Genomic DNA, 13,066 nt, shown 5'->3' on the forward strand with positions numbered 1-13,066 from the left:
GTTAAATTTGACTGGCTTTTCCTAAGCGTTTACTACTTGAGGCAATATGGTAAGATGAAGGCAAAGCTTGCTCCCTAGTTCTGCGTTCTCCTAGTTATCCCTGGTCTGTTCATTGTGCTATTGTAGTCACTGGGCATGCCCAGGCTAGGGCATCTGGGCCTGAACGCTCTAATTTACCTTTGCTACCCTGATACCCTAATAAAACACACAGGCCCATCTGCCACTCTTTAGGTGTTATGTTACGGTTATGGTTATGGTTATGCTAAACTGATGAATTCAAATACTCGGACTGGTTGACATTTTAGTACTAATGTGCTACCTTTCATGGTCAGTGCACAGGAGTCTAAACCCAAAAAGACCAAGGTTAGTAAGAGAGCGCGGACCAACAAGCAACAACAGAACAAGCCAGTCATAAAACCACAGACCTGCCAAGAGAAATATTTTCATTGGAAGAGCGAGTTTATTGAAATAGTTTCTTTCTTTATTTTTTTAAAGAATTGTTTCACTTTATTTGTTCATTTATTTTAATTTGACCAGAGAAAGACAGAGAGAGAGAGAGAGAGTGGGAAAGTGAGAAAGCAAGCCACCACGTCTGGGATTCAAACAGTGGTCAGCAACGTGGGAGTGTCCAATGCCTTAACCACCATGTCACCTGCTAGTCCCCTGCAGTAGTTTCTTAATTTCAAATCAATGGTGAATCTAACACCTGGAATTTCAGGTAATCCTGCTGATGAAATGGAGAATACTTATCCAAAAGAGCAGATAGAGTGCTAGGCATGCTATGTCTTTTTGGGTAACTATTATACTTACTTCGTCTATTGCTAAGACTCCTTCACATTGAACTTAGTAGCTTCTATTCTCTCCACAACTTCACAGAAAAAGGCCTATGCTCCCCGTTGCTGAAACAAACAAAAAGCTCCACATTCAACTCATTCGTTACTTGGATTCTTTTGAACTGCTTCATCATACGCAAGGCCAGAGCCCAGAAACTGTGAAAGCCACTTGCATCTTTCCACTGTGGACACACGGCCCCAGGTTTCTGTCACTTCTATCAGAAAGATGGAGCAGGAGGTCTGCGGGGACAGAGCAAAAGCCTGTGAACTGTGAATCCTGCTCCCAGTGGAAGGCTGGAAATACAGATGTGGGACCAAACTCCAACCTTTCCATCTATCTCATACAAAACCAGACAGTCCTGAGACATCCTTGGACCCCAGCCAGCATGGCAGCTGTGACTCTCAAAGCTGCCGATTGATGTTGGCAATGAAATTCTCGACAAGATATTTTTCTGCCATATGTTCTGGGAGTGCCCAGGGCATCAGGCTTCCAATGACAATGTAATTTAATGGCTTAAGAGTATCTTAACCATATTTCCCTCCAGAATTTTCATCTTGGGAGGCAAGTCCTATGTGAAATCTGCTTTTAGATACTGGCCATTTAGTTATTCAGACTATTAATTACCTGGTTTTGTCCCTAAGTCACTCCCTCTGGGACTCTGGGACTATGGACTTATAATATTTCCTTAGGTTTTCTAGTTTAGAGTATTAACTGCTTTTGTGGAAAAAAAAAAAGAAAACAAAAGGAAGAAGACACTCTTTGGAAGTTTAATCTGCTTTTGTTCAATCTTAAAGAAATTTTTATTTTTTCCTGTTTATCCTGAGTGGAATGAACCTATAATAGCATAGCATATAATGCACTGGATTTTCTTTTCTTTTTTTTTTATATTTTTGCCATAGGGCCTATGTGCTCGCCAGAAAGAGACAGAGACAATGAGAGGGAAATTGATAAATCATCCCTGGGAGGGATGGCCATGCCACAATCCCTTCTCCTGCATTCTCCTTCTGGGTATGGATGCACACATGCCTGGCATGATTTTCAAGTTACCAGGTCTAGAACTCAAACCATGGTCGGCCATTTGGGAGTCCAGTGCCTTAACCACCACTCTACCTGCTGGCTCCTGCACTGATCTTCCTTAATAGTTCATTGTTTTCCTTCACATCAATTCTTCACATTGAAGGTGAAGCCAAGTGAGAGGGGGGAAACTCTCAGAGAGAAAGAATACTTTTCCTTATGTTTCCAGAAATGTGAGTATCGACTGTTTCATCTCCTTTGCACTTTCTCTGTAGTCTATGTTCTTAGGCCACTTCCAAAATCTTTGTAGCTAGAAATGTTACCTCTACATCTGCCTTGTATGTGGCAGCAAATCAGATGCCAAGTTGTAACAATTATACCAACAAAGTAACTCACAATTCTGACTCCTACCATTGCTGCTTTAGCTCCATTGTTGAGGGTGTCTCCCTTAGCCCTACTGTTTAACTCATGTATCAATGCTCTTTCCTTTAAGGTCTCTCCTGAAATGCACTTCCTAAACTATTTCCCAAACTAAGCTAATGATCATTATATCATTTTCCTTTTTGAACACTTTAAATGATTACCTCTAGTACTAGCAGGATAATAGCTTGGCTCCTTCCCAGGGCATACAACACACAACTCTCCAGGGGAAACACATCTTTGGACTTGTTCTCCCATTGCGCTCCATTTACACTGGACTTGTCACCAGTTTCTGAATGGGCCATGTGTTCTATCTCGGCACACTTGAACGATTTCTTTGTTCGTTCGAATGTCTTTTCTTTCTTATCTGCATAATGAATGAATTTCCTACAGATGCAAGGCAAAACTCCAAAGTCACTTATAACTTTTTCCCATTCACTCTGCCCTTGTGGATCGACTATAGTTTGCTCATTCCGATTTTAAAGTAAACATTACATTTAATTGTTAATGCCTGGCAGGGTCTCTGGGATTGATTACTTAGAAAGGTGCTTCCAAATGAACTCTGACATTGAAAAGCTCTAGGACTGAGTAGAGAAATGAAATTAATTTGAGTAGAGAAATAAAATTAATTTACATGAGCTATTACACCAGTGATGTAAAACAGTAGCATGGTAATAATGTAACAGACAATAATGTTATGAAAGTTAGAAGAGTAAAAGATTGGGTGGATTAGTTGGGGAAACTTTTATTGATAAGTTGAAAATGTACATTTTCTCTGATCCAGATATTTTACATGTGAATAAGTCCAAAACAAAACAAAAAAAGTCATTAAATGACAGCTCCTTGTTGAAATAGCCATGGAATATCATACATTGAATATCTCTGTTTTCTCTATAACTACACACCAAAGAAAAACATAAAGGATAAATTTAACTTCATACCTTGCAGAAAATACTGTAGACTGATAAATACTTTTATTTCACTTTTTAATAATGTGACCCACATTTTACATGAGTAAACTTTTTGATCTCACTTATCACATTATTTTTGGGTTTTATTGTACTTTATTATACAATGAAACACTTTGTCTAATCTTCTACTGATGGGATGTTAGGAAGTTTCTTGACAAAGGTCCTGTTAACATTCTTATCCAGGTCTCCTTGTGTATATGCTAAGCACTAGAATTGCTGTTTTAGGGTATTTGCATCCTAACATCTATTACATGTTGCCAAATGGCTTTCTAGATTGGTGTTATGCAAATATCTCTTTTACCAGTAACACATGGGACTTTTTTTTTAAAACTATTTTTAAAATTATTATTCATACATTCAATTGCTATACATCATTTAGATTGTAAAGAGACTTTACCAAGCATGATGTACACCTCACTGTAACTCAGTTGAGAATACACATCCTCATCAACAGATAATAAACCATATCTGTGTCCCCCAAATGTCTTACTTCTCTAATTTTTCCCAAATTTCCTTTTCATTTTGCTGTAATTTAACCAACACTTAGTGATAAACTTTTTCTTTCTTTTTTTTTTTTTTTAGGGATTTTTGCTATAGGGCACATGTGCTCACTACAGAGACAGAGAAAGATGAGAGACAGAAAACAAGAAACCACCCACTGGGGTGATGGCCATGTGCACTCTCTTCTCCTCCATTCTCCTCTTAGATCTTGGACACACACACACACAGGCGCCCAGCATGAGTTTTTAAGCCATTGAGTCTGGGACTCAAACCATGGTCCAATAACATAACCATTACACTATTGGTTGGTACCAAATAAGTTCTTTAGATTTTGCTAAACTCAAAAGTTTGAAATAGCAATCTCAGGAGGATGAGCAATGGAAACTGCACTTAAGGACCGTGACACCACCATCTGCAAATTCTTCCACGAGATACCAACTTTGACTCTTCCTATGTTGTGTGGGTAGCTTATTTATCTCCTCTGCAGCTCAGCTTCCTTGTCTGTGAAATATGGATGATAATCATGACTGCCTCATTAGGCTCAGGTGAGGAGTGAGTGAGTCGATGCACGTATAACGCTTACAACAGTGAGCACTCCATAGAAGAGACCATGCACTAGGCAAGGACTGTCAGCTACAAATGATCCCTTTCATTTCCTTAGAGTACAGGAAAATCCCACATGCACTGCATTTGGTCATCTCGTCCCTTTAGCATCCCTTAATCTGGAATACTTCATTGGATTTTATTTGTTTTCTTTTTTATGACATTAATATTTGTGAAGAATATAGGTCAATTGTTTTTCAGAGTATTAGTCATAATTGGAAAGTTAGATGCTCCCTCCTAGACTCAGCTTGTGAATAACACGTTCTCAAAAAGTGGCATCTGTTCCTCAATAGGGGACTCTGGAGTTGAAATGGAATGGCTTTTCAAACTTTCTTTGTTTTATTCCTATTTATTAATTTATTGTGTTGATTTATTAATATACTTATTTTCTAAAATACCTGCTTATTGTTTTGTTATGTTACAAATATGATTCCTAATTTAGAAATAATCATTGTACATCTTTGTGGTGTGTAGTATGTTTATTCAAAGCATGCATATAATGTGTAGTAATCAAATCAAGGACATAGACATATTAATTTGTTCAGTGGGGCTAGGTCTTCATACCTTGTCTTTTCCAGTGAGCAAGCTGTCTTGGGAAATAGCATGACCTCAGGGAAAGCAGTTCTTTTTTAGCATAGGACAGTTTCTAGAGGGTATGACAGCTGGAAGGTGATCAGTTCCTGTAATCCCAGTAGCCGCACAGGTTTTTTGGTCTTGAAGGGGGCGCTGGGAAGCACATCCCAACCTAACTGTAATATATGAGTAATTCAACTTGAATAATAACATAATTTCATGCCTTTTATACGTAATATCTCAACATAAGTAAAGCGATACTACATGTCATGGCAGACACTTGCACATAGAAGAACTCTACAACATGGTGAGTGTTAAGTTCAGATTAGTGGTTATTTCTGGGGAATATCCTGGAGTTCTTAACTATATTAATAATAATTCATCGTCCAACCAAGAAAGATATTAAGATTTCTTAATGTTAGATGAGAATATCATAGTTTCTAGCATTGTTCTATTTATGTTTATATCCAAAATGTTTCACGATAAAAACATTACTGGCATCATAAAAATTATGTTAGCAGTTCATGGTCACAACAAATGATCCATGCTGAGTTTTAAATAACTTTGTTTTAATTAGGAAAGTAATTTGTGCTAATGCTAAAACATCAACTGCATGGGAGTACATTAGATGAAAGATAATAGCCCCCTTTACCATACCCCTGGGCTCTTGATTCCCCTCCGAAGATGTCACCCTTCTTAAAATATCTTATGTCTCTTTCCAGAAATATTCTGTGTCTCTTCTTCAATAAGATAAATTGGATTGCTTTACTTACACTGTTCTACAACTTCTTTTTATTTCACAATAAATATTGGACATACGTCTATCAGTAATTGTATACTTAATTTCTTCTTTAATGTGTCAGCATACTAGTTCATTGAATGACTTCACTGTTATTTGTTATTGTTGTTATTTTAAATTTATTTATTTTTCTGGGGAGAGAGAGAGAGAGAGAGAGAGAGACCCTCACCAACATTTCCATGGTCCCATCCACCCCTCTTATCAACTGGCGCAGATTATGAGCCCATGCATATGCATACTGACATGTCCGGGAAGGCCCCAGTGTGCAAACCCAGAATGTTTATGCTGAGGTTCTAGTTGTGCCACTACCTCGTCCCTAAGAAAAATCATATACTACTTCTGGTCTTAAGGCAGGTGGGAGAGTATGATCTATCAGTTGCAATTTGATTGATATAATTATGGTCTGTATTTTACTGGGCAATCACTGAGGGCAATGACATAAAATGAATGTCCCCTGCTAATAGAAAAACCTATAATAGTACAGAAATTGAAATACCTGATCACATTGCCTTCTTGTGAATGAAACATTCAGATTGAAAGTTAGGGATGGAGCCAATCATAACATCTGAATCACACTGAATTACAGGTTATGTTCATAAATTGCCACGTAGAGTTGCATTTAGATGGCAATGGTTGTGGGCCCTGCTGGAGTCAAGAATACATTTGCTCTCCCTGCACCTATCAGGACAATGTCCCCAGGCACCTACTGGTACCTGCTGGAAATCATTTAATATTTACCCTTGTAACTCTATACCAAACTACACGTAGGGATTTGGATCACTGATTCTCGCCCTGAAGTTTATTTTCATGGTACTATATCACCTGCTTTGAGTTAATCACTGTATTTTGAATTAATCATTATATTTGATACTTTTGTTGTTTGCAATATTTCTTTGGGAAAAACATCTTTAATATTTTGCTTGTTTAAACTGTGAGCTCTCTACAATGACTACATGTTTATTTCATGTTATTACTGACCCTAAGGACATCTGGGATGGAACTTTTTATTTTTTTGAGATGTTTTTGCTATAGGAGGTATGCACTTGCCAGCCAGAGAGAGACAGAGAGACAGAAAGTGAGAAATCACCCCCCAGGGGGGATGGCCACACTGCAATCCCTTCTCCTCCAGTCTCCTCTCGGGATTTTGGGCACTCACGCACATGCGCCTGGCGTGAGTTTTAAGCCACTGGGTCTGGGACGTGAACCGCGGTCGACTACATGGAAGTCCAGCGACATAGCCAATATGCTAACTGCTGGTCCAGGGATGGAACTTTGTTTTAACTAGTCCCTTTTCAAGCTATGAGAGTCTTAGCTACTGCCCTATCTACAGGCTAACTTGCCAAGTCATTGATCTCGGAGTGAGTGTCTGCATGTGAGTGCTGTGTCTGCAGGAATTTCTATCCACCTGTCTACTCTGAGATATTATATGGTTGAAAATATTTGGCTGCAGCTATGTCTCAGGAGCTGGATTTTACCAATGGGAAGGCTAAGATTGTTGCACTTGAGCCAACTTCTGTGGTTTTTCTCAACTTACCTACTTCCTTTTCTCCTGATAGTTCAGTTGATTTTAGATATTCCCTCCAGATTAACAGCACCGTTTCCAATTTTAGAAATGAACTAGTTAGAACTTCTTTTCTCTCCTCCCTCCATCATGGTAAAAATAAATTGTATTGTCTAAAGAAAAAGTCTATTTTTTTTTTGTATAGGTTTTCGCTATAGGGCATGTGCACTCTCCAGAAAGAGAGAGACAGAGAGACAGAAAGCGAGAAATCACCCTCCAAGGAGGATGGCCACACTGCAACCCCTTCTTCTCCATTCTCCTCTTGGAATCTTGAGCATGCACGCACACTTGCCTGGCGTAAGTTTAAGCTGCCGGGTCCAGGACTTGAACTGCGGTCAACTACGGGAGTCCAGCGACATAGCATTACATCAACTACTGGTCCCACGAAAAAGTCTTGCCCAAAGAAAACACAAGCTGCTCCCCTGATCACAGTAGAAGTAGTCATTCTCTGGACATACCCACTCATGCCATCTTGGCTAGATGGCCTAAAGTTTCTCCCAAGAGAATGCTTGATGCGGAGACAGAAACAATGGAGAATATCTTCCACACAGTTTAAGAATCAGTTCTCTTTCTTAACCAAGGGAGAAATTGCACTGTTGTTTTCTCTTTGTTGTCATGTTTCTATAATTGCACCATTAAAGAAATGGAAGCTGTATACGCAATGCCCCTAAGGTTATCTCATGCCCCTGTTTAGACATATAGATATCTTCTCTGATGCTGAGATTTTTCTTTTCCATCCCCTTAATCATAATAACATAGGTCATAATAATAAAGACTACAGTAATAAGGTCAGGACCACGTAAACAAAAGCGCCTATTGGAAAGTTTGGGGGCAGTATAGGCATAGCAATACTGTCACTATGGCCCAGCTTTAATGTCTCAAACACACGAATGTTATTACAATCACCGTTGTCATCACAACTGCCGTTGATCACCTGTGTTCTCTGGCTTGTATAGAATTTGTTGGAAAATGCTACTTGTACTTATGACTTGGGTACCTGTGTGAAACATGCCAAAGATTTCCAATTTCTCTTAGTATCAGAGTCATTAGGGTAGGGACTTTGTCCTTTCTTTCTTTCAGTACCTTTCCAATACCTAGGAGAAGGCATTGCACATACTGACTAATCAGTACTAGTAGATGCTGACTAAATACACACACACACACATATATATACACACATATGTCTATATATGTTTGTTCATTTGTTTATATATTAAATCATCTTATCATGGTAGTATTATCTCACATATCTCTGGGATTGGCCAAATTCTGACAGACACAATCCTATATTTAAGGTCACCCTTTTCTTCAAAAGTTCATCTGTTGTTTTCAGTGAGTTTTTCTCAAAACAATATGCACACTGGCAACCTGCCTCTGTGATTTTCCCAGCAGACCTGAATCTTTATTTGGAAGGAGACTGGGTTTAAGTTGGACGCAGTGGTATATGATTGGTTTATATGTCTTTCCTCACAAAATTCTAATTTTCTTGAAGTCTAAAATTTTCTTATTTCTGTGCCTCTGAAATCAGACCCATATGAAGTGGCTAAATGAATAGTATGTATTTGCTTGTGTGTGTTTTTGTGGGTATGGTCTCTTCTTCAAGCTAGGTAATGTCTTTGAAACTTTCATTATTGAATACTGAATGAAATGGAGAAATAGGCCATAATATTTGGGAATTTGACTTAGTGGTAGTTTTACATGCTACATGAAAATGTTACTCTAGATTTGGTTTAGATACCCACATTTCTCTATTAGGCTGTCTGGAGGTGAAGGAAGTGCATGAAATGAAACATTCCAAACTCAAGGCTGTCTTCATACTCTCATATATCTCCATGGGTTTCTTCTAGTAAGACGAAATGTGAAGAAGCCCTATTACAAGAGTTCTGGGCAATAAGGCTTTAGATGACTGGTGATGGAGTATGTGTGATGGATCTCAGCCTTGCTCAGTGTTAAGGAAGGATCTGAAGGGGAAGTGTAGTTCAAAACTGACCTTCATGTTTAACCAAGGGAAACAAAAAGGTTGTTTCAATTCCTTCCTTTGGTTTTTAGTAGATGTCACTCTTTCTTTACTTTTCAATTTTAGTGTCGTCTTTCATTACCACAAGTACTAATCTGCAACTGTAGAAGGTCTGCATATAGATACAGGTAGATACTTGTGATAAAAAACAGTGAGCTCTTAATGTGAAATAGCATATCTTGTGTTTTCAGAAAAGTCATGATGTATTTTTTGTATAGAAAAACAAAGAAAAATATGTGATGACTTTTCCGACAACCCAATAATGTGTGCGTGTGTATGTACATGCAAGTGTTTTGTTGTGGGGCAGGGTATGGAGAAAGAAAGGAACCTGTTGAATATGGAAAAATATTTTCATAGCCCAGTGGCAAGAACTTTAGACTAGAGAATTATACATATATATATTATATATAAAATAGAAATAGGAAATAGGAGAAGCATTATATTTCAATTTCCATACATATAAAGAGAGAAAGTAGGATTTAAAAACCTGGATCGCTGCAGTGATCCTCTCATTCATCTCTCTGTATCCTGTTTTATCTCTGCCCATGCTCTTTTCTCTTTTCAAAATACTTTCTTTCCTTTTTAACTTTTTTAAAAAAAGATTTGTTTATTTCTCTCATGAACAAGAGCAAGAGGGACTAGCAGTTAGCGTAATGGCTATGTTGCTGGACTCCCATATAGGTGACTGCAGTTCGCGTCCTGGACCCAGTGGCTTAAAACTCACGCTGGGCATGTATGCGTGCGTGCCCAAGATCCCAAGAGGAGAAGGAGGAGAAGGGATTGCAGCGTGGCCATCCCCCTGGGGGGGGTGATTTCTCGCTTTCTGTCTCTATGTCTCTCTCTGTCTTGCGAGTGCACACGCCCTTTAGTAAAAACCTCTCAAAAAAAAAAAAAAAAAAAAAAAAAAAAAAAAAAAAAACAAGAGAAAGAGACAACATTCTTGCCACAGTTGCAATGCCATGATCCACTCCCAACTTTCCAGCCTTCAGCAATCCTAGATCATGGGCAAACATGTGGCCCATATAATCTTGTGTACTCGGGGAGGTCTCTGTGCTTGAATCAAGAACCTTCCATGTGGGATCACCTTGCAGACCACCATCTTTTACTTAAATGCATTTTCTTAAATGCATTTTTTTCTTGGCCTCTTCCATGACCAGTGAGCTTCAGGATTAAGTCCTTAACTACAGATCATCTTGTCTCCACTTCTCTCTAGTTCTGTCTTCAAATGTGGCTGTAGTCATTGGATGATGATCCCAAACTCCTGCTTAGTTCTTTCATAGCTTAGTAGTTACCTATCCTGTTGCCCTACCTGGAATGCCCCTTTTCTGTTCATTCCTAGTTAATGTCCACTAATTCTTTAAACATCTTTTTTTGAATTTTAATTTTTTCCCAGCATGAATACACTAAATATTATAGTCCAAAGATATTATTATATACATTATCAAAAGAGAATTTTTCATTTTCGTGTTTCCCTTGATTCCCTTCCCCTTCCCAATTTAAAGATCTTTAAAGATTCCACTTTGTTATCCTCTTAAAATGCACTTGCTTTTTCTCTTCTACTGAAGAACTGGTTAGCAGTTCATTTCTTGCACTCCCATGTAGCAATGTGTCTTATCTTTCAAGGTTATCAAGGTCTTGTGTTAGGCTAAATCATGTTATGGTACTGACCTTTGACAATTTTTACTTATAAAATAATAAATGATTATTTTAAATAAATTATTGACATTATTATTGCTTTATTTATTTATTTTGAAAGAATAGTTACCATTAACTGAGCTCCTTCTATAAGTAGGCAAAAGGGGGTAGATATAGCAGTCCCCACTGTAATGTTCAATTAAAAGGGGTGAGGACTTCACTTTTGCATTTTAAAAAGCCCTCATTGGATCAGTAAATGGCGTCATGGTAAAGGCAGTTGTATCTCACATGGCTATCTGTGCAGTTCAAATCTGGACCAGTGACTTGAAAATCATGTCAAGCATATATGTGTACATGCCCAAAATTCTGAAAGGAGAGAAATGGTATAAAAGAAATTATTTCATGGGACCAGCAGTTAGTGTAATGACTATGCCACTGGACTCCCACGTAGCTGACCGTGGTTTGCATCCCGGACCTGGTGGCTTGAAACTCACGCCGGGTGCTTGTGCATGCGTGCCCAAGGTCCCGAGAGGAGAATGGAGGAGAAGGGATTGCGGCGTGGCCATCCCCCCGGGGGGTGATTTCTTGCTTTCTGTCTCTCTGTCTGTCTCTGTCTGCCTGGCGAGCGAACGTGCCCTATCGACGGGGGAAGAAAACAGCCCACACAGAGAAAACCCCCCAAAAAAAAAAAAAAAAAAAAAAAAGAAATTGTTTCATGACCATTTCCCATGAGGGGTGCCTTTCTCTCTCTCTCTCTTCCTTTTGGGTGAGTCTATGCACCTTCTAGCAAAATATAACAAACAAAGCCTTTATCAAGCTGTATTTGTTGGTCTGGCATATCTGCAATTACTCTTTAGTTGGTTAGGATATCCATCTCATTTAAAGATCCAACCAGAGGGGCCAGAGGAAATGAAAGAGGGGAGGATCAAGACAGGAAGAGTACTCAATACAGAGCCAACAACAGCATCTTCAGGGTTCCTCGCCCTCCCCAAACCCACACACACACTGTTTTTTGAGCTGCTGCTAGAGCAGAGAGCCAGTTACAGTCTTGCATAGTTAGCTTCTTTCAGTCGTGGATCTAACAGCTCAAGGTCTGTTGTGGTCTCACTGAACCTTTCACCTTAGCCTTGATGTAAGAGGGATGTACCCTTTCCATGTCCTGCATAAGGAGATATGACATGGGATTGACAGGTTTTCAATAATGTACTTTTGCACCAAACATCTTCAACTTCCACAATTCTACATCTATGAGATATGAAATAAACATAGATCCAAGAGTTACCAAAAATATTTTCTCTTGTGCAAGTCCAGAATGGTAGCTCTAGCCCAAACATTTATGAAAAAAAAAAAATTGCTACCTATAGTCTGTTTATCTTCTTGGAAAATTGGCCACAGTCGAGACAAAGTATAAATATTACATTATATCAAAAAAAAAAAAAAACAAAGAAACAGAACTGATGGGAAGGAAATAATGTCAATATTCCATCTCAATTTTATGGCTGAAAAAAATAAGGCCCAAAGAACTCAAATAAAGTTTAATCAATATTCTGTGTTGTATCTGATTGCTGGGAATGTAACTTTCTATTTGGGTGGTCATCTCCATAATAGTTTTAATAACCATATGGTTTGGGGAAGACCAAGTAATGCCTTTAAAACTCAGGTTTCTCATCTTTAACCTGATTTGTTATTATATTTAAGTGAAATAAGTGAAGTTGATGATGAGAGGGGTGCTTATCCATTTTGGGTACCAAGAAAGTACAGGCAACATCATTCCCTTACCACTTTTCTTTAGGTTCCCTCCTTAAATGTACACAGATTTCTAAATACACCTAAGATAACTTTAAAATAAAATATAAATTCATTCCATTTTTTTCATTGGAACTTAAGATAAATTTTGGTACTTCTTGCCCTAAAGTAGGTCTTAGGGGAAGAAAGTATATCTGGGCTGGGAGAGGGGTGAGAGTTGCGTCTGAATATGAAAAAAGAGGAAATAACACAAAATCCTATCAGAATGAGAAATTAAAAGAGAGATGAGTATCTGGGATAGAAACTCCAATGACACTGAAGAAAATGATCTTAATGTAGCACTGAAATTTGAAACTGGTAGGAAGGAAAACCAAGGGTCCCCGGAAACTACC

This window comes from Tupaia chinensis, unplaced genomic scaffold, assembly GCF_000334495.1.
Source record: "Tupaia chinensis unplaced genomic scaffold, TupChi_1.0 Scaffold000027_1, whole genome shotgun sequence".
NCBI lineage: Eukaryota > Metazoa > Chordata > Mammalia > Scandentia > Tupaiidae > Tupaia > Tupaia belangeri.